The 22,326-nt window shown below is 39.5% G+C and overlaps 1 protein-coding gene across 34 annotated transcripts in view; it reads left to right on the top strand.

The window, feature by feature from the left end:
- Positions 1–22,326, top strand: part of Nrxn3 (neurexin 3) — a 1,560,627-nt gene that overhangs the window by 722,563 nt on the left and 815,738 nt on the right. The window lies entirely within an intron of this gene.

The following is a 22,326-nucleotide window of genomic DNA, read 5'->3' as shown; positions in this document are numbered from 1 at the left end:
AATAGAGGTAGGTTGCTAGAAGAGGATTCTGGAGTACAAAGAAACCATATGAACTAATCAAGGCCTGCAGCCCCTAAGTGGGGGAGCCAGCACTGATGTCACATTGTCTTTTCTAAGACTGTTTTTGTCAAGCTGGGCTGTATTGGTATCAGCTGGAAAGACACAGCAAACCAGACTCTAGGGCACTGATTCTCTCAACCTCCTAATGCTGTGACCCTTTAATACAGTTAATATGCTGTGGTGACCACCAAAGAAAATTGTGTCATTGCCACTTCATAACTGCAATTTTGGTATTGATGTAATTCATAATGTAAATATCTGATATGTAAGATATCTAATATGCTATCCCTGTGATAGGATCATTTAACCCCAAAAGGGTTGCAATACACAGGTCAAGGACCACCGCTCTAGGGTAACTGACCAGCTGACTGCAAGGAACCTTAGTGGTTTTCTTTGTATGGAGCCACAGAGATCAAGGGCAGGTGACAGTGTTTTGTTTATGCTGGCTACCCCAAAGACGACGCAAAACTTGGATGCTTTGTACATGTGTAATTTGGATATAAAGAAGGAAAAAGGAAGATGTGCCTGAATGGCTTTTTAAAGACAGCAATTGTCAAGTATTTCTCTAGGAAAGATCAAGAATATCAGGTGATGAATTTATCAGCAGTCAGGTACATAGAATGTTTACTTTCACTTTCTGATTGATTCCTAATTTGAAACTAACCTTTATCTTTTTTTAATGTATTCTTTACCATAATGCATAAAAAAGTCTACCCTTGTATTTTCAGGCTATTTGACTATAAGACTAGTGAGATTTTCTTTCAAATAAGTTAAGACCTAGGGTTATTTTGTTTCCTGAGTTAGGTAGTTGGTGGGAGGCATGATATCAGGACTCAATAGCACTTGGATGAATGTGAAACACCAAGTTCATAAATAGTGGCCTCCTCCTTTACATGACTGCAAAATAAATGAGAAAAGATAAAAATGCATTTAATTTATGTGCAGTAGGTATAACATTGTGATGTTATGAAAATGGATAGGGTTGATGAGCAATAGTGAGGGAAAGAAACTGGCTTTTATTGTGGTTTTGCTGAAGGTTTCTAGGGCATGAGGACTAATAGTCCCATAGCACTGATAGAAAGAGACCTTAGGAGTCAGATATGTCATGGTAAGAGGGATACCCGAAGGACCAGAAGTAAAACTAGAATCTACTTTTATTGCAAATTCTTGAAAAACTTCCTTCCTTCTGCTCTTGGAGAAAATATCACAAAGGAAATAGTATTGAGTTACACTTCCAAGACGTCAAGGGATGTAGCGTTATTCTTAGATGGGGAGGGCACCAAGAAGCACTGATGTCCAATTTCTTGGAACCAGAAAGGACGTGAGATCCTGGAAGACAAGGACATATATTCAACTGCAATAAATGTGAATTTGGATATCAGGCAGCCATGCGAGGGAGCCAGAGTCTGAGGCTGGTGGTGGAGCAGTTTGCACTCAGCACTCGGTTGGGGTAAATTCAGGATGACTTCTGCATGATTTCCGAGTCAGGCTCCAGAAGTCAAAAGTGAGTAAAGCGGACCTCCAACAAATGATGGTTTATAGCTTTCCGGTTTAGCTTCAGGTCTGTTGGCCAGTGAACCAGTTTCTATGTTTGATATAGAAAATTTCTGAGCTATGAGGCCAGTAGTCATGATTGAAGTAAGTCTCTTGAGTAGAAGTCTGACTGCAGTAAATCAAATATTCTAATTTCACCATGTGGCAAAGGTCTCACAGAAAGAATAGTAAGGCAGTAAAGCAAATGACATCAGAGGTGGACAAGGGTGCTGATACAAGGAAGAGATGCAGACATGTTTGTGAGGTGTGGCCAAGGAATTTGTTCACAGAAAACTCAGTGTGTTTTAGGGTAGAGATAGACAACCCCAAAGCATGGGTTGTTAGTGTTCAACTGGGCGCTGTCTTTTCCTATTAGGAGAAATAGGAGAGAGGCGGGTTTTTTTTTTTCATATTTTTTCCAGGTTTATGATTTTTATTCTTGACCTTATCTTGAAACTATTACAGGGAGGAAGTTCTTGACTAAAAATTATCATACATGTGTGTCAGAGTGCTTGAAGGTGGTGGGTTGTATGGATGGATACCAGTGTATTCTATAGGACTCGACATCTTTCTGTGAAGCTGGCATAAGATGTGAACAGCTTGAGTTTCTCTCTCTCTCTCTCTCTCTCTCTCTCTCTCTCTCTCTCTCTCTCTCTTTCTCCCTCTCTCTCCCTCTCCCTCTCTCTTTCTCTCTCGTGATGTGATGATGCCTTATTACAGCAGGTGTCACTTTGTGCTGAGATGACCCAGTCATCATCCTGTCTCCATGGTGAGGCTGAGGGCTTCCTTTTGGTGCTAGCTGTGCCGTGATTTCCATTCCTGACACTTGAACTAGAGTGGGCTCTGCATCTTGAAGTCAACAAATATTTAATTGAAAGAAAGAATGAAAAGAAATGGAAGACTCTTCCTTCATAATTATTGTTATGTTTTTTGAGATATGTAAATATAACCGAACATAATGGAGCAACTTGAAAATTCTCTGTAAATTTTCCATAACCGAATATGCCAAAAAGACGCAACACTTTCCTTATTTGGCTCTATAGCCAAAGGATCTTTAGGCGTTTGACAAGTATTTTGAGGGAGTTGTCCTAAGTATTGGGGTGGTGCCTGCTATTTTAATGACTACTGTCTATCTCTGTTCATATGATAACATAGCTGTTGAGGCATGCTGAAACTGGTGTGGTTCTACAATTTAGCTATTTTGTGTATTTTCTCTGAGCTTGCTTTAGGGAGAGCTTCTAAATCGAGTGTTATTTGAGAATGGAACACAAGAGGGCACCAGAGAATAAGGAGAGGGAAAAAATCCACTAACAAAGCACTGAACTTTGGAAAAAAGACCTCTCTAAATTTGCCATCACTCTGCATCCTATTCCATCATCTAATTTTTTAACTGTCGTGAGGCATTTGAGGACATTGATAAGTTTCCACACTTCTCAGGACTTTTAACTCAGGCGGATACATATGCCTGACCAAGGGGGAAAGGTTTGACGAGGATCCAGAAGTGGCTTTGTGATGGGGAAGCTCAGCCAACCACATTTGGCTAGAGCGATGGCACCTGGATTCCCAGGTTTTCTTCCCTGGCCCCAGGTGGCCACACCCTAGCCAAATGTGATTGGCTGAGCTTCCCCATCATCCTTTTAACACATGAAATTTTCAAACCTTCCAAGATCACACATCTGTCCCAACTGTTTCAGAAGAAAGAAAAGACAGACCCTACTAGGGAGCAGATTCTGAAATACTTGCTTCTTCAACTTGCCTGCTATTACCTGACTCTCACCCCGTCAGCACGTAGTAGGTCTCTGGAGTACTGCAGACCCAAGGGTATTGGGGAAGAAGAGCACAGCAGTGGGCTTAGCCCGTGATGTTTCCACGTCTCACCCTGGGCTAAGTAGATGGCACAGGATGAGTCAGTCTCTGAGGCAGCAATGAGTTATTAATTTCTGTAGCGGAATTATGTTTAGACTTTGAAAAAGTTAAAGCATGACTTCCCTGCTATTACAGTCTTGGCTTTTGTCACTTAGAAGGTAGGGCAGTTTGTGGGTGACAAAGACTCAGTTCTTTAGGCTCAAGGGGATTTAAGTGTCTATTTGAGTCTGTTGACTTAGCTCTGTGATTCTGTGTACACATTTCTGCTGTCTGGTAGTCATTTCTGTGGTTACATCCCACCTCAATCTCAAATCCAGGATATTTTAATAGCTCTCCCTAAGCTTTTCCTTCTAAACAAAGATATTCTTTTTTGTTTCATAGCTGAGGACAGGCCACAGGTTGCCCTGGGAGTGATCACAAGAAAGAGTTACAAAGTGACATAAAGAAATTATTTTTTGCAGGGGTAGGGAATGATAGATACATCAATCATTTTGATTGGGTATGATTTTGATTCATTTTCCATGCTTTTCAAATTGTTTTCCTTAAATATATGCAGCTTATCATATGTTGTGCCAGTTATTGTCCAATTTTTTTTTTTTTTTTTTTTGGTTTTTTGAGACAGGGTTTCTCTGTGGCTTTGGAGCCTGTCCTGGAACTAGCTCTGTAGACCAGGCTGGTCTTGAACTCTTTTAAGGCATCTATTATTGGGGTTGGGGCAATGACTCAGAGAGCAAGACCTGGGTTCTAATCCTCAACACCCATGAACAGTCTGTGCATATTTGTGTGCACGTCTATAGAATAGCTAGGACTTGCTCACTGCAAGCGTAGCTCCAGGTTCAGTGAGAGACCTGCCTGCCGCAAGGGAGTAAGATAAGGAGTGATGGTGCTGGACTCCTCTTTGGACTTCTGCTCATGCGTTTAGTGCTGCACTTGAACAGACATGTACACATTCCTCAAACACATACAATATACATGCACTACATGTACCTTCTCTCTCTCTGTCTCTATCTATCTATCTATCTATCTATCTATCTATCTATCTATCTATCTATCTATCTATCTATCTCAATCTCTCTCTGTCTCTCTCTCTCTATCTATCATATATCTATCTCAGTCTCTCTCTCTGTCTATCTATCTATCTATCTATCTATCTATCTATCTATCATCTATCTATCTATCTATCTATCTATCTATCTATCTATCTATCATCTATCTATCTCAATCTCTCTCTCTCTGTCTGTCTGTCTGTCTATCTATCTATCTATCTATCTATCTATCTATCTATCTATCTCAATCTCTCTCTCTCTCTCTCTCTCTCTCTCTCTCTCTCTCTCTCTCTCACACACACACACACACACACACACACCTTTTAAAGCACATATTATCAGTAACATTCCCCGAATTTCACAGCCTCAGCCTCCTCCAGAGTAGCTTGACTTTTGATAGTACCGATTCCATCTTGAAGTGATTCCCAGACTCTGGCCTTTTCCATTGCATTGCCACCCCTATGATTTTGACTACATCATGTAAGAGTTTCTTAATCTTCCATCTCTCATCAGAAACTGTTAATAGACTGGACTTGATCACCGTCAAGGATTTCTAACATTCGCATGAACCCCATTCGACAGGGCTCTTGTTCATATGTTTTGGAATCCCCCCACTTATTCAGGCAGAAAGCTCTGATACGTAATTTAGCAATCCTGTTCTTCCAGAATGGTGATCATTGTGTGGCTATAGTTTTCTCCTGTACCCTTCTTTGAAAAAGAAAAAAAAAAAACAGGGATACACTAAGAAAATACTCTTTTTTTTTGTTTGTTTGTTTTGTTTTTAGCAGGATGATCATGTTTGGCCACTTTGATTTGTTGTCCCCAAATAACTATTCCACTTTGCAAAATCTAACAATAACAGGATACTTGCCATTAGGCTGAAAATTATTTTTAAAAAATTGAATACACTAAACTAGAAATCACTGTCTCTTGAGAACATGGAAGACTCCTGAACACAAAGCTGTTGCCTGGAAATTCTCTACCTCTTGGGTCATATAACAATGTCAACTTCACACAGTGACTTAAAAGTTAAATTCACTGTCACAAAAATTTCATAAGCTGCTTAAGGTATCTCAGAACTCACAGCGCAACAAGATTCCCTGGAGAGGGACTTTGAGGGACTTACTGTAAAGCCAGATTGCTTAAAAGCCAAATGACCCAATGTCTAGCCTTACTTATCCCTAGGGATGTTTCTGTTAAATTTCTCACAGGAATGTGTCTTTAAAACTGATAGAAGGCAGAAAATGAAGAAATAGGGGAGGGGGTAGTATCTTTTATACAAGCAGTCATTGTAGATTGGCTGGTGGAATCACTGTGGTTTAAGTTGGTAACTAATCAGTTTTCAAGCTACACGATCTTGTACACAGCACCAATAAGAAGGTGGCTCTGTGCTAAATGCTGTCCCTCCACCGTGCCATTCATCCCCCACAACATTCCTGATATAAGGCAATCATTAGTGTTACTAGTTTGCGTCTTGGAAAGGCTGAGTCTGGGAGATTTTGAGGCATTCCTTCAAGGTCACACTTTTCAGCTAGTAATTACTGGAACTGGGACTTGGAGCTAAATGTAGCTAGCTTAAGATTCTGTGTCTTTCTAAAACCCAGGTGGCTCGCTATTCTCATGAGACCTTTGGATTCTCATTGGGCGATTTTCCCTTTCCCACTGTTTCTAATGATCTGGTTTCCGTCTCTAAATCGCCCCCTGCTGGACCCCAGGAGCAATTAGGAAACCCTGTGTAATCCTAGACACTTTCATCTCTACGAGGTCTCTCCCAACTCCACTATGTCCCAGAAAAGGTGAATAAGTCTAAGTGGATATGCAGAAATCTCAGCCTTTTTTACATTAACATTAGGATTTGTTTCCCCCTCCCCCTTTCTCCCCACCCCAGAGGTAGATTTCACTTTGAGCTTTAGTGGTTGAGTTTATTTTGATGTATCAACAAAGGATTCAATTCCTGGGGGTATTTTCTCCTGTGTGTGCTGCGTCTGGATCCTACTGCAATCTCTAGGAAAGGTATGTTGCCAACCTTTGTTTGGACAAAATGGTGAACCGTCCCTCTGTCCTTAGCCTCACTTCTCTCTGTAGGATTAACAAGGGAAGAGTTAGGGATACCTAACTCTTAGCCTCACTTCTCTCTGTAGGATTTACAAGGAAAGAGTTAGGGATACCGGTATCATTTCTACCAGAGACCACACATATGAAGGTGGCCCAATACAGGACTATACCATGCGTCACTTACAATATTTTAAGGGGTTTTGTGCTTTTGTACTTGTTTTTACTCTACTGTGTACTTCTTGGGCTTGACTGTTGCTGATGGCAGGGTTATATTGCAATGACAGGGTTGCATGTGTCTGGAACAGGGTGTTTAGTTTTGTTCTAAAACAGTAATTAGACGGAATCAGTCCCTGTAGATGGTGATATGTAGGGAATTGCCTTGATATTCTAAATATACACAGTCAGGTGTCTGTGCAGATCATGCAACTGAATAGCTCATAGACCAAATGAAGAGATAATTATATGGCCCATTATGTTATGATATCAAAAACCAGGAGTTAACACTGAGATTGCAAAGTAAAAATTTAATGTTGGCCAGGTCATATTTTCATATATGGTAGGGTAATGAAAACAGCCCAGATTAGAGGCAGAGCAGTCTCTTTATACCAAGCAAGTAAATAATTAAATGAGGAATTTTGGATTTCTTTTTATGATTACAGGAAAGGTGCTGCTATGGATTTATGGTCAGACAGTTAACATACTATGAAACATCTTATGGTCAGTCAATTCTCAGAGCAATGGAAAATATTCACAATATATTTCAAAGATTATTGAGGAAGAACCAGTAAAAAAAAAATTGACCTCTAGCTAAGGACATTAAAAGTCTAACATTGTTTAACTAAAAAGAAAATGGAGTCAGCTTAACAATTACAAGAACCACTTAAACCATATAACCATCTAAAGCTCAGGGGGAAAAGCAAAGAGAAAGTGAGACCAATAAGAGACAGATAAACACTTTTAGGATAGTCTGGTATGGATACAAAACGCACATCATCTGAATTTTGATTACACAGCGTTTATATGTTTCAGTTCATACTCTGCCCAAATAGCCTCCCCTAATATTGGGAGAAGGCTTTACAGAAACTACAGTGATGTTAGAGACCATCAAACCATCAAAAAGAAATTTGGGGCCACCACTTCATTTCCCAATAAGGCAACAGTGTCAAGTAGATCTGCCCATAGCAATGGCTTGCCAGTTAGCCTGATCACCAAACATAAATTTTGTTTGTATATCTCAAACAATGTAGGTAAGAACTAGAATAAAACTAAAATGAGTGCCATCATTGGGTTCATCAGTTTAGGAATTACAATTGTCAAGAACACATTGAACTTTGTAAGTTTTGAGGGCTTATTTGGTGTTTCCACCCATTCTTATGGGCAAGTAGCTTCCTGTTTGTTCTATCCTTTTTCATCTTTGTTAATTACACATGCTACTTTATGGTCTCAATGTTTAATATGTCTTAAAGTTACTATTTGTTCTCTATCCCTTATACCTGATATGAGTTTTACATTGTTACTGTTTGTTTTTGTTGTTTCCTTACCAATATTAAAGCCTAACGAATACAACACTCATTATAGCATTTTAAGGTATTTTGAGAATTCCCGGTGATGTAGAAGATAAAACAAAGTTTTCAGCACAGCATCAAGTTCCAAATTATGTTCCTGGCTACTTCTTTAGACTCATTACCTGTTATGAAAAATATTCCCTTTCCTTATCATATAGAATAACTCACTATTCCATGAACTTGCCCCGCCCTCTTCACCTCTGCGCATTCAGGGACTCTTCTTCCATCTCTTGTCACCTGGATCCCTGTTCCTGCTCATCCTCTGTGTACCATACACTTTGCTCTAAGAATTCTCATTCTCATCGCAGTATTCCTAATCCCACTCTGATATCAAAAGATATATACACAATGCATGTGTACACACGCATGTAGACATACTCTCTTTCTCCCTTTCATTGTGCTCCTAAGGTACACTTTGGAGAATACATACTAATATTAGAGTAATCAGAGGGTCACATTACTGTTGTAAATGGCTGTCTTCTTCATTAGACTTCAAGTAACTTTGATCCTGGGAATCATTAGGTCTTCTTTTATCCACTGCTATTAGCCCAAATCTAGTATCACAAATGAGCAATAAGTGCTTAATGAGTTATCAAGTTAATGACTCCTTGGTAATGAATGCATGAATGTTAATGTACAAACATTGGGTGGATATTTGTTCTTATCATAAGGGGATTGTTTGTACTTACCCTCAAATTCAGTTTTTAACAGGTATTTCCTTGGCGTCATTTCTTCTAATAAGTCTACCCTTCCAATTGACCACTTACTCCTGTTTTAATTTATTTTTATCAAGCAGATGTTCTTTGCCAATTAGTAGTAACACATAGTATAAGGCTGTTAGGCATTTACTGTGTACCCAGCCAGGTATCCAGATTTGTCCTCTCATCCTAAGGGAAACGAATGAGGTTACAACTGCCGTGATGTGATGGGATGATGGTTCCATAAAAGGTTTGTAGTCTCAAGTAGGCTATTTCAACATGGTGAATGCATGGCCATTTTGAATACATAATCGCTTTTTCTCCCAGTTTGTTTTGTAGAAGGTGGGATAGTTCACAATTTGAATTTCAATTCCGATGCCTGCTAGCTGCCTTTTAAATAGATTTGTTTGAATGTACATTGAACAATCGTCTTTTCAACATACTGCACCAGAAATACAAAAATAAGTACATGTTTAAGCTTCATGGTCTTTGAAATCCATTCATCTCATAATTTGTGAGGAAAATTGTCTGCTTATTGAGACCATAATGGCCTACCTTGAATCTCAGTGGAGATCTTAGACAGGCATGTGTCAACACAACAGAACACACAAATTTATTTTCTCCAAAAATGAAATAACCACTGTTTTAATTTCAAATAATTCTGCCTCCAGTTCCTCTGCTCAAAGTGATCCTCTTCTTCCTCACCAACTAGCTTGTTACCAAGCTGTGGTGCTCTGAATCCCTGCTCTTGATTCACTTCATTCTCCCTTATTGTTTTTGTGAGCCTTATCTGTTAACTCATCCTGCATTCATACCAGACCCGTGTCCCTTGCCATGGGATCTCCAGTGAGTACTAGACTGCTGGAAATCTCTAGTGCCCCTCATGTTACACATGAAGGATTAAGACACATGGCACTAACAAATTCACTGAGGTGCTCAGCATTATTCATTTATTTTTTTCAGTGTAGAATTCAGAACCAACAATATTTCTTTCAAATATATTTCTTTCAAATATAACTAGAGTGGGGAAATAGTCTTAGTCACATAATGCAATAAAAAAACAATAATAAATACAGTCCTGTAAGTGGATAATCTTAGATATGATGCTTGATGTGAGAGAAGATTTTAAGATGAAAGAGATGACTAGAAAATAGCTTGGGAAAACCTAAACTAGAAAAACAATGAAGTGGAGGTGAGAGATACGAGTTAGAAAAGGGAAACCGAAAATCAAATTATAGTTGGTGTCACTTGATGGGAATTTCAAGAAGCCATGCACATGATGGGAATGAGAAAAGAGGGTAGAACTTTGAGGGAGACCAAACTAACATACTGAAGAAGAGGAAGGTGTGGGGAGCTCAAAGGTACAAATATGGAAAGCCCATGAGACAGTATCAGCAGGGATGATGGTGGTGCCTGATGAAGTTTGGTGCTGATCGAGAACATCAGAAGATGTCCATTAATTTGGAAATTTATATAGATTGAGGAAATCATAGAGGGTAACTAGTTAGTGAAAGGTACTGGGAGAGGGTGGAGGAGGAGAGAAGGGATGAACACTCCAGAGCAGACAGAGACAGTGGACTCTGAGAGGATGTGCTCTGTAGTGTGGACCACTCAGGAGTGCCAGAGTGAATGGAGAGAGGAAACCAAGCAGAGGAGGCAGCATCCAGAGGGCTGTTGTGGGTGGGTAGGATTTGGGAGTGGTTAAAGTGAAGAGGGAGAAGATAGACCTAAATATACAGGAGCAAGAAGATTCTTAGTCAAATGAGACTTCAAAGAATATGAAAAAGGATTGAGGGGAGAGTTTGAGCACGTTTGTTTTTGACAGGGTGAAAAAAGTCTCACTCCCACTTTCTTGTGGAATTGAGGATCGAACTTGGGACACTGCCACTAAGCTCCATCCCTCGTCCTGGGGGTTCTTTACTTTGGTAATGGCAAGAAAGATATTGGTTAACAGTTATGGATGTAATAAGGGATTTCATCTATTCATTTAATAAGAATCCTGAATGTAATGATGCGTAGAGAGAAACTTAGGCCCTACTTCAACAGTACGTTGATTCTAATTGAAGATAAACCTGAATGAGGAGACAGCTGTCACCCTGGGGGATAAACAACCAGGGGCAAAAAGTAAGAGAATGAAAGAGGACCGTAAGAATAAATTCAAGTTTCCTTGTAAGGGGCAGGTTGAGTTGGGAGGAAGTATAGCTGCCTTTGAAAACAAATGAATATTTTCTAAGGACATGGAGCCTGGTAGAGTCCAGGAAAACATCTGCTAGAACCACAGGGAGCAGTTTGCAGAGCTAAGAACCCTGGACTGGGAGTGAGACCACAGATTCTACTTACATGGCTATTGGTAACTTCTTTCACAAGGTTCAGGACCCTGTAATCTCAATTCAGTAAGCTGAAGAATTGTTCTCTGGTTTCTCAAAACATGGTCAGAGAATCACCTACGTAGTGGGTAGAGAACACCTGGGGTCTTGGTAAAATGTCATTCAGAGAACCCTAATCTGCTGAGTCAGCCACTCTGAGCCTGGAGCCCTAGAATTAGATTTTCTGAATTATCTACTCATGCTTTTAATAAAATTTTAAATGTGAGAATCTACTGGGTCTGGAGACTCTATAAGATGTCTCAAAAAAAAAAACAAACAAAAAAAACAAACAAAAAAAAAACACAACAACAACAAAAAACCCAACAACAACAACAACAAAAAAAAAACCCATGGAATCTATCTGGATATTCCAACCCTACAGAAGATGCTCCCTCTGGCCTGCATGAGTGAAATATGACACTTGCTCTTCTATGTAGGTCACAGAGGGAATTTTTACAGTGAAGAAATGAGATCGTTATTTCTAAAATACTTGTTTCTGCACGTTCTTATGTGTTCTGGAAGCATCATAAAGGTAAAGACCCCAAGAGTTCTATTTTTTTCCAGAAGGGAGATTTCTTTCTGCACAATTTGACAAATAATGAGATTTTTTTTCTAATCTGTTTCTCCTCTATAATTTTCTCTGTAGGTTTCTCCTTTCTCATCTTATTTCAGTTTCTTTTTCCTCTCTACCTTATTCAACTTCTCCCCACCCAGAGATTAAAGATATATGTGTTATATATATTGATTTCTGAGTTTCATAATCTTAGCCCTGCAGATCATGCACAGACTTTTTCATTCTGAGGTTTAATTTTATGTCTTTTAAACATCTTTGGTGCTTCTCTAGGTTGGCAGAGGCTCACTAGCATAGGAGTTATGGGCAAAACAGATCTAGTCTCCCCAAGTCCAAATTCAAATATGTAAATTAATACTAGTTGTATGTATCTGGGAAATCACCTTATCTCCATAATATGGGTATTAGGTAGATTTGTGTAACAGTCAGCATGGCTCAGTTCTGCTACAGTGAGAAATACCTCTATATAAACTTATACAAGATTAAAAGTGTAGAGTGTCGTATCACACCACCACCACCACCACCATTGACATCTGTCAGTTTTGTTGTAGAGTGCTTCATGCCCCCGCCCCCTGCCCCCCTCTCTTCTAGATTCCCAGTCTGTCACAGCTTAAATTTGTGACAAAAAGGAAAATAGCTAATGGTGGCTCTTAAACTATTCAAATGGTCTACGCCATTTTTCCTTTGCTTAGCTGTGTGAAGCAAATCATCTAGAACATCTGAAATAATGAGACAAGAAATGTAATCCCTTAGGAAGGATGGATCTTTCAGAGAAGGGCTGATAGGAAGGAAGCGCCAATATTAAGCAAAACAGTGCAATCAACCATACCCACTTATGGGGTTGACGCAAGCAATAAGTTAACATGAGCAAAGAACTCAGAAATGTGTGTGGATCCCAATGCTCAGTAAGTAAAGTAGATATTACCCAAGAACAGTGCTATTAAGTTTTGAGAATATGGGATGGAGAAGTGGTCTAAGTGTTAGGAACACTGGCTGCTCTTCTGCAGGACACAGTTTGATTCTAAGCACCTACATACAGGCTTACAACCTACTACAACTCCAGTTACAGGGAATCTGATGACCTCTTCTGACCTCGGCTGGTATTAGGCATGCAAGTCATACACAGTCAAACATAAAAGCAAAAAAAATATAAATATTAAAAAGAGTTGAGAATGATAGGATATTTAGGTCTTGGTCAGTGCTTTACAGATCCCATGAAAACCTGCATGAGAAATCTGAGAGGAAAGGACAGCTGATAACTCGGGATTTGGGTTGACTAAGAGCCCAGCCACACCCCTGTACATGTTAAATCTGATAATTGTGTCCTTCAACACTTCCCCAGTGGATTGTGAGATCCTTGAGGGTATTGACATCCTTTTCATCATCCTACTTAGTACTAGCTGACAGTGCCCATGTAGTAATTCCAGAACTTTCCCCGGTGGGACTGTGGATTGAGTAAAAGATCTTGCATATGCACTTGCACACATACTATGCTTCTGATCCATATCCCCATCCCCCTTCTGAATTTACTATTTAACTCATCTTCCTTTTTCATCCTGGGGTAAAAGCAGTGATGGTGATTTTGCCTGCTTTGGGAGCAATTGTTTCCTTCTGCTTGATATCCCATCTTATTCAGGAATTCCCTGGTCATGGATAAAGCAGTTACAGTTCAAAGGTTAACTGTATGCTTTGCAAAAACAAAGAGCACATGGACATTTATTTCCAAGATAGTGTGCGTGTGCTTTATCTATGGGCACAGGGCTGCCCTGGATTCATTTGCACTCAGATCTTGCCTAGAGGGCGGCAACGTTCGAATGAAAATAGTCTTAATTGATTTTGTTGAAGCTTTGGTTTTAATTTTGTGTGTGTGTGCTTTTTTGAATTTAATTTTAGAGGGTGTAATAAAGTGATATTTCTAGTGAGAAGGGAACCTAAAATTTCTGATGTTTACAAACCTATATAGATCTTCCTTCAGAGAAGAGAAATACCATCACTTAGAGTGAGCTAGGATCTAATGGGATAACAATACTGTGAACTTAGCCAGTTGCGTAAGTTAATTTTAACAGATTAAAGGGGTGTATGCAGGTGCTACCATCAATTTCCATGTGAGTATTCCTTGTGTTCTCAGTGGGTAGCCAGCTAATGTCATCAAGCTCATGCATCAATAGACAATTTTAACGATCTCAAAAAGATAGGTTGCAATTTCTTTTTCTATTCTTACCTTAGATTTAATAGTTCCTGTCTTGGAAAGGAGATTCCACAAACATGGCGAGGTATCTGAAAACCCTGTATCCACTGAACTCTATTTTGAAATGCTTTTAAAACCCCACAACTATATCTCTTTTGAAATTTAAATAACTATCTTAATGTACACTTAGTCTTCCTATCTGTCTGCTTTAGGTCCTTTAAAGAAAAGACAGGTTGAACATGAACATGTTTACTTCCCCTTTCTCATTAATAACAACTATATTTTTATATTAAAAATGAACTTCCTCATTCAGAAAACACTAGAACTGTACAAACAGATGGAGGGTGAAGGTTCTCAGAGTACTGAGCTCATACGTGCAGCTCTCATTCTGGGGTGGAATTTCTGCATATAGCAGACTCAAGCTACTTAAGAGTCACTGTGCTTGTGTTTTCAGAAGACCTCACATGGGATTTGTGGGATCACCTTTAGATGCACACTATTTCCTTGCAAGTTGGTGAGTTGGTCAGTTTTTGCCATTTACCACGGTACCATAGACTGTGCAAATAGCACTGTTCTCTGTGGGCTTCATAGACTCAAGACTTGTGTGGGCTTCATAGCTTCCCCATCAGCTAGTATGTGAATTTACAGGGGGAATGCCATCTGTGAAGTCAGGAATCTCATATTCCCCATTTAATTTAATACTTTAATGGATTCATGACGTTGGGCAAGTCAGCCTATCTGAATTTCATTAGAGGCAATAGATGGTACTTATCCCATCACATGGTAACATTTGAGTTCCTGAATAGCAAGTGATTGAATGCTACATGAATTGTGTTGATTTGAACTGTCTTAAGAGCAGAATCTGAGACAAACGACTGGGAAGTATGAGAGATGTGTTCTTTTGGAGTATGCTTCAAAATCAGGAGGGAAGGAATAGAGAGAGTTGGTTACCACCGTTACATTTGTTTTACATTTGTTACATATTCTTTATCAATATCCCAAAATTATAGTTTCTGTTTCATATTAGCAGTCTGTGGTGTAAGAAGGAGCTATGAGTATGCGTTGTAAAGGTCACTTTTGGTAGCACATTGCCCAGGTGTAGAGTTAGAGAGAATCCAGTGAACTGTTCCCAGGCTTGTCTGCCTAAAACATTGGAAGATGGGATACTCATCAACTAGCTCCATCCATCTATTATTTGATAATCTTCTCTTTTGTACTGTTGCCCTGCTCTTCCTTCTTGGTTGTAACGAGGACACTCTGAAGGTCCACAGGATGGCTCTCCTAGTGGTGAGGGACCATTAGATTATATACAGTTCTCTATAGCTCTCACTTGCTGCTAGGGCTGAGATTTGAGACTAGCTAAGGGGATATGATTTCAGGAACCAAAAATGTCTGCTGCAAATACTCACTAATGTGATTATCTTTTAAATACTCTCCTTCATTGCTATAATACACACTAACTTCTTTTGGTTTTACTAATGGTTTATATGTGCGATGTCTGTAACCTGCATCTTAAAGTATTTTATTATATTTTTCTTAGTTCTGTTATGACTTTCATATTTATATGTAATATATTCTGATTATATGTACCTTCATCTCTCATAGATATACTCCCTGTCTTCCACCTGTCCAATTTGGTGTTCTTTTAAATTTTTGTATTACTCACCAAGTCTAATTAGTGTTGGTCACTTACTCATGGGTGTGGGGACATTTGTTAAAGCATGGTTGAATCAGTCAAGAACCTACTCTTAAAGAAAAAAATGACTCAACAGCCATCAACTCTCAATAGCTCCTCAGTTAGAGACTGGGGCTTCTGAGACCTTTCCTGCTCTAAGCTTGAACATTGACTGGGTTGATCTCCTGGAGGCAAATATAGCTGCTGTGAGATCATTAGCACAGTGGACCTGTGATGACCACAATACATTGTTTAATGCTTCCCAACTTCTGGCTCTTTTGATCCCTCTAGATCCTATTCCAATCAGACACTTATTCTCTACTCTTTGACCAGGTGTGAGTTTCTGTATGAACCACTATCCATTGCACAAGGACACTTCTCTGCTGAGGACTGACTAACAGCTGTACTAATGTATGGCTTTAAAGATAGAAAATAAAAGGACAATTTCATATGAAGTCCACTTAGCAGAATAATAGTAGCAGATTTACCTCTCGGACCTCTGGGTTTCCCAACCGTGGGTCCTTGAACAGATTTACAATACCAGACATGCATTCCCTCCTGGAGAGTATGTAGGCCTGGAATCTCATCAGAAAGCAGTTGGTTACCCCTATAACATTTGTGCCACTGTTTCCTACTTTTTATTAACACTCTGAAAATGTGCTTTTTCTTTCTTGTTTATTTTTGTTTTTATTTATACTGTAATATTATCTCATTTCCTCCATATCTCTACCCAGTCTTGATTTACTCCTCCCAGACTGGTCAACTCTCAGTTTAAACACAGAGAAGCTGTGAGAGCAAGGGCAGCACAAGGACAGATTTTGCAGACAGACAGACAGACTCGGGGTTTATCTGCTGAGTGACCTAGGCAGGTTATAGAGCTTATTTTCTTACATACTTTCAAGGTCCATTTTCTTCTTCTTCTTCCTTATAGTATGTTATTAATACCTTTTATATTTCATATATGTATACATTATATCAATCATATCGACCCCCATCACTTCCCTCTAACTTATTTGCATGCCCCATCTCTTTTCCAACTTCATTTCTTTTGATAACTTAGAATCAGTTATTGCCACTTGTGAGTACCTTGGTGTGAAGCCATCTATTGGGTATAGGCCACGTGCCCAGAGAAAGGTGACCCTCCATTCTTCAGCATCATCCATTTCAGTATCTTCTTAGCTAGGTGTGGAGCCTCAGATGTCTACCTCCATGCATGATGGAATACTTTTGTTTTGTTTTGTTGTTTTCCTATGAGACTTTTCTAAGTTGATATGTCCCACAGGTACAGAACACTTGACCTAATCAAACTGTATACACCGTGATGGAATTTCAACTGGCTTGATCTTGTGCAAGTAACCACAGCTGCAAAGAAGTGATGTGGCAACAGCCACGTCTTGTTTAGAAGACACATTTCATAGCACTCTTTCCCATCCTCCAATGTGGAACAGCTTTTAGGTTCAAGGTTAGATGCTTAGTTTTGAGATTATAAAGGTAACACAATCTTATTCCAAAGTCTTAAAGTACAAAACAAACAAACAAGAAGACCCAAACTGTAATACAGGAGACAGTGTGATAATTTGCAAAGCTAAAGTAGAACTGAATTACTGGGAAGGTAGACACTCTTAGCTTAGGAATTTAGTAAGACTGAAGAGAGATAAAGTATAGAAAATTTATAAACAATAATCGAGGGAGATGCTGTAAGATCCATTTTTGCCTTATTTTATTCATATTTAAAACAAGTTTCATGTCTAGGGAGATGGCTTAGTGGTCAAAGTAATGGCCACGTGAGTATGATAACCTCCATTCAGGTATCCAGAATCCATCTAAATGTAGGTGTTCTAGTATTCACATCTGTGAACTTAGCATTCTTACAGGGAGATGGGAGGTGGAGACAAGGAAAGTCCTGAAGTTCGTGGGCTAGCTGGTCTGTCTTCCACAGTGGTGAATAAGAGACTGTTGCAACCAAAGAGAAAGATGAGCATCAATACCCAAGGTTGTCAACTCACTGCCACATATCTGCCGTGGTATATACATGTTCACATCCCAATACACACACAAACACGCACCATATAACACATGCAGGCACACATACACAAAGACAAAACTAATGATTTCCCAGATGTTTCCATTCACACTTGTTTCTTATTTTGACATTTAGGATAAGAAATGTCTTGATGAGAAAATAAATTTAAATTGAAAAGTTATTAGGGTGTGATAGGGGGAGGGTTTTAAGGGACATTCTGATAAAAAAAATCTTTTAAGCCTACGTCTTTACTTGCCAATAAGAAGATCCCATGGTGAGACCCTAGAGCACTGTAACATATTCAGTAATTAAAAGTGTCCAGAGTCTATGAATCATACCAGGACTACAGAGGGAAACATTCTAGTGAATTTGCAGATTTTTAAATAAACAAGAGTAGAAACAATGTTTTCCAAGGGATCTTCTTCCTATCATTGAGCCAATTGCTTTATCCCTTGCAAAGCTGCTTCCTGGTGAGAGATTATCACAAGGATTGTTGAACTCAGTGGTCCTCAGCTCACCACTGCTGGGCATGCTGCAAATTTACGGCTTATGCTAGAGGTCAGCAGAAAACTTGGAGCAAGATGCCTTCTTCTGTAGGAATGTGGAGTTTATAGGTGTGCACTAAGGCACCTTCATTTCCGTGGGTTTGGGGTATTTGAACCAAGGTTCTCCCTCACTTCTGTTAGGTCAAATGTGTCTCACTTTTCCTGGAAACTTTCCTTTTCTAGCTGAGCTTGCATCTACTCAGATGATCAGAGTTCAGTCTAGGAGTCAACAATGACTTCTGTTTCCTCTGCCTCCTTCCTTTCCCATCCCTAACCTACTTTCCAAATCAGTCTCCTGATCTTGTTGACCCTGCTTCTGAAATGCACAACAAATCTTATCACTTCTATTTCCACTGCTCTCCTTAGTCTAAGTCACTTTCACCTCTTGCCTTTAACAGCTTCCTGAAAGACTCCCTTCTGTATGGTATTGGCTTTTTTTTTTTTTTTTACATTGGATCCAATTGCAGCCAGAAAAATTGTTCAAATTTAAATTAGGGGATTGAGGACATAGCTCACTGATTAAGATCATTTGCTGTGCAAGCATGAGGACCTGAGTTCAAATCCCTAGTGCCCAAATTAAAAAAAAAAAAAAACAGGCATGATACAGGGCAGCAGTTCCTAGCCTGTGAGTCCCATCCTCTTTGGGGATCAAACGACCCTTTCACAGAGGTTAAGTAAGACCATCAGCATGTCAGTTATTTGTACTACAATTTGTAACAGTAGCAATATTACAGTTATAAAGTAGCAACAAAAATAATTTTATGCTTGGGGGAGTCACCACAACATGAGCAACTGTATTAAGGGGCTGTAGCATTGGGAATGTTGAGAACCACTGATGTAGGGTATCACTAGCCCTACAAATCTTGCCTCCATCGGCCAAGGTATGATAAGAGAAGACCAGCGGTGAATGCTACAGAAGTCCCTGAGAGGTAAGCATGGCAGTTGTGAGGCACTGATGTTCTCATTCATGTGGAGAAGCAAATGAAGGAGAAATGGAGAAATGATGTTTTTTTGGGGGGTTTTCGAGACAGGGTTTCTCTGTGGTTTTGGAGCCTGTCCTGGAACTAGCTCTTGTAGACCAGGCTGGTCTCGAACTCACAGAGATCCGCCTGCCTCTGCCTCCGAGAAATGATGTTTTTATGATGAGCACTCTAACTTCAGATCAGACATTAAGACCATACGGCTCTGATATTAAAAGTATTGGTATTATAACATCCTTTGCACTTTTAGTCTCTTTATCCTGAACATGCATATCTTGGAATGTTTGTACAAAGGTCATTGTATCTTAGCAGTTACATATAGTCACCAATTTACAAGTCAGGAACTCCAAGTCTGGAGATGACTAAGGTTAGGGTTAGGTTTTGAAAGGTTTGTCAGTGTTAAACTGACTCTCAGAACTTAGTCCCTTTGCCTCCATCTCCACATCCTTTAAGAATGCTGTTATTGGGCATTGCTATTTGCCAATATGTTCATTTTTTTGTTTGATTTTATCTGCCAAGTGTGGATTTTTAAATATCTACTCATTCTTTTCTTTTCTTTTCTTTTCTTTTCTGTTTGTTTTGTTTTGTTTTTGAGACAGGGTTTCTTTGTAGTTTTGGAGCCTGTCCTGGAACTAGATCTTGTAGACCAGGCTGGCCTCAAACTCACAGAGATCCGCCTGCCTCTACCTCCCAAGTGCAGGGATTAAAGGCGTGTGCCACCACCGCCCGGCCTATTCATTATTTCATTGAAGAAAAACAAACACCATGTTTGTGACTATTAAAAAAAAAGAGTCAGGCATGTAACTCCACCATTCAGTGTGGGCTTAGGGGTGGGACAGTAATATTGCTAGAACTTACTGACTGCCAGGCTAGCCCCAAATTCAGTAAGAAATCCTGTGTCAAAGGAATAAAACCTGAGATTTTAGTTTCCTCTAACATCTTTGTGTGCACATAGGGATGAGCATCCAAATGCACACTTACAGAAACATATAAAGACACAAAAGAAATAATGTATTAATTATACACTTGCTTAACTTTCCAAAGCTTCCTGTTGCCTTTAGAAATGTATTTAGATGGAATAATATGCCATTATTGGTCTGCATACATCACCAATTTCTCCCCTTGCTTCTCCCTCTGGGATACCAGCTTCAGCCAAAATGGGCCTCTTTGGGGTCCTCCAACATGCTCACCTCATGGCCTTAAGCATTTGCACATTTCACTCTTCTCAAACCTGTTTCCTCAGAGAAGTCTTATGTGACCCTCTCATTTAAAATAGGAACTCATGACAAGAACAGAATGTAGAGAACTTTTTTCCTGCAGCATTCTATGAAGTAGTCACTCCTTTGTCTTCGCCTCTCATTTGCAATTATGTTTTATCAACTTCAACTTGACTTCATTCTATCTCGTTCTAATTTCCTCATCTATGGGAATCTCTACAAACACTGGGGCCAGCAGAGTATCTGTCTGTGTGAAGCTAGAAGGAAATCCTGTTTACGATGAGTCAGTAGCCGATGTTGGTTCAGACTTCTAGAGTCTGATACCCAGAGTTGTATTTTAGGCACAGTTAAGCACAGCACAATTTTGGAGAAAAGTTTCCTGTTGATTCAATTGTTTAGATTGAAATTTTTTTACAAAGTGTAATATGACCTCTTCCATGAAGGTGGGTTCTATTGACTGAGAAAATATTCTGAAGATAAAGGTCTAGAGAGAATGACTGAAATAACAACCATAAAGGTCTGTGGGAGTTAAATGTGGCCTGGCTCTACAGATAGCACAGAGGTTACCTAGGCTATTGCAAAGTACATGCAACATCCCCCATAAGGATGGTTTCTATTGACTGAGAAACAATGTTCAAGATAAAGGTCTAGGGAGAAAGCATCCTGGATAAATATGATATCCCGGGTGACTGAGTGTAGCCTAGCCCTAGCGATAGTGCAGGTCACTAGGTTACTAACTATATTCATTCCCAGCCTTCTGGGAAGAAAAATAGGTTCTGTATAATCTTCCTTTAAGAGACAACCCTGCCTCATTCCTGGTTTCCCTAGGGCTTATCTGTGAGCACAAGGACCTCATGCCCTCTAAACACAGAGAAGTCAACTCTCCTGAGATGTAGGCTGTCTTCCTTAGTTTGTCTTTGCCTCTTAAGGTTTCCTCACCCGTAGATAAAGGGCAGACCCATGAAGGATCTTTCCCATTTTGCTTATCTTATCTCAATATCACACTGATCGCACGGTCTCACTGTTCCTCATTTACCATTTGTTAAACCTCGTAGTTGTCAGTTCCCTAACACTGCCACAGGTGAGTAGCTATGTACCGTTAGCGCACGAAGTACTGAGGTTGATGGGCAGTCCTTAGAAGAGGGTGGGCAGTTTGTTGCTGAAGATGTTACTCGTACTGGGCTCCCTGGAAAGTTTTTAATTTTTTATTTTTATGTTTATTTATTTATTTCTAGAATCTGGATCTTCACCATGGTGCATTGCTCAGACTGTAGAGTTGGGTCACTTGTCTTCTTGACACCTCGTAGAAGACTTACTCTGAGCACACTGTACCTTCCATGTCTGTTGTGGAAAGTTCCCCAGTTGTCCCTGAGGCTTGAGGACTTTGGTGAAAATGAAATAATCGAATTGAGCTGTTTTGCTACAATAATTCCATCTAATCTGGTTTACAATGGTTTTCCTGGGAGAATGCATGCTTTAGAAGTGAGCTTATGGAAATCTGCTGAGTTTATACTTACAAAGACAAACCAGATACTGCCTTAACTGTTTGTTTTTTTTTTTTTGATATTCTAGACAGAAAACAAAAACACTTCCCTGTCCTTATTCTCCTCCTTTAGTTCCTTTCTTTGCCTTTGCTTCACCCCTAAATAATCTGTTTCTCTGGGAAGGACAGGCAATAAAATCTCTGTTACTCTGGGCTCAGTAGAGTTCTTGCCGCAGCTAGGTGCTGATGAAATAAAGGTAAGTGTTTTCTTCATCAATGTCTTTGTTTTGTTTCTGTCTAACACAATAATTTGCACATACCATGTATTTATAGAATTATATATACCTTTTGAAGAGATAATGCTTTGTGATTTTTAGGGCATTGTAGGACTTTCTTTTAGACTCACGTGGAACATGGATCCTAGGGAAACCAAGGTATCATTTTCTCTTTTGCAC

Source organism: Chionomys nivalis, chromosome 10 (assembly GCF_950005125.1).
Source record: "Chionomys nivalis chromosome 10, mChiNiv1.1, whole genome shotgun sequence".
Taxonomy (NCBI): Eukaryota; Metazoa; Chordata; class Mammalia; order Rodentia; family Cricetidae; genus Chionomys; species Chionomys nivalis.
The sequence above is the reverse complement of the archived record's forward strand: the minus strand, read 5'-3'. Positions and strand labels throughout refer to the sequence as shown.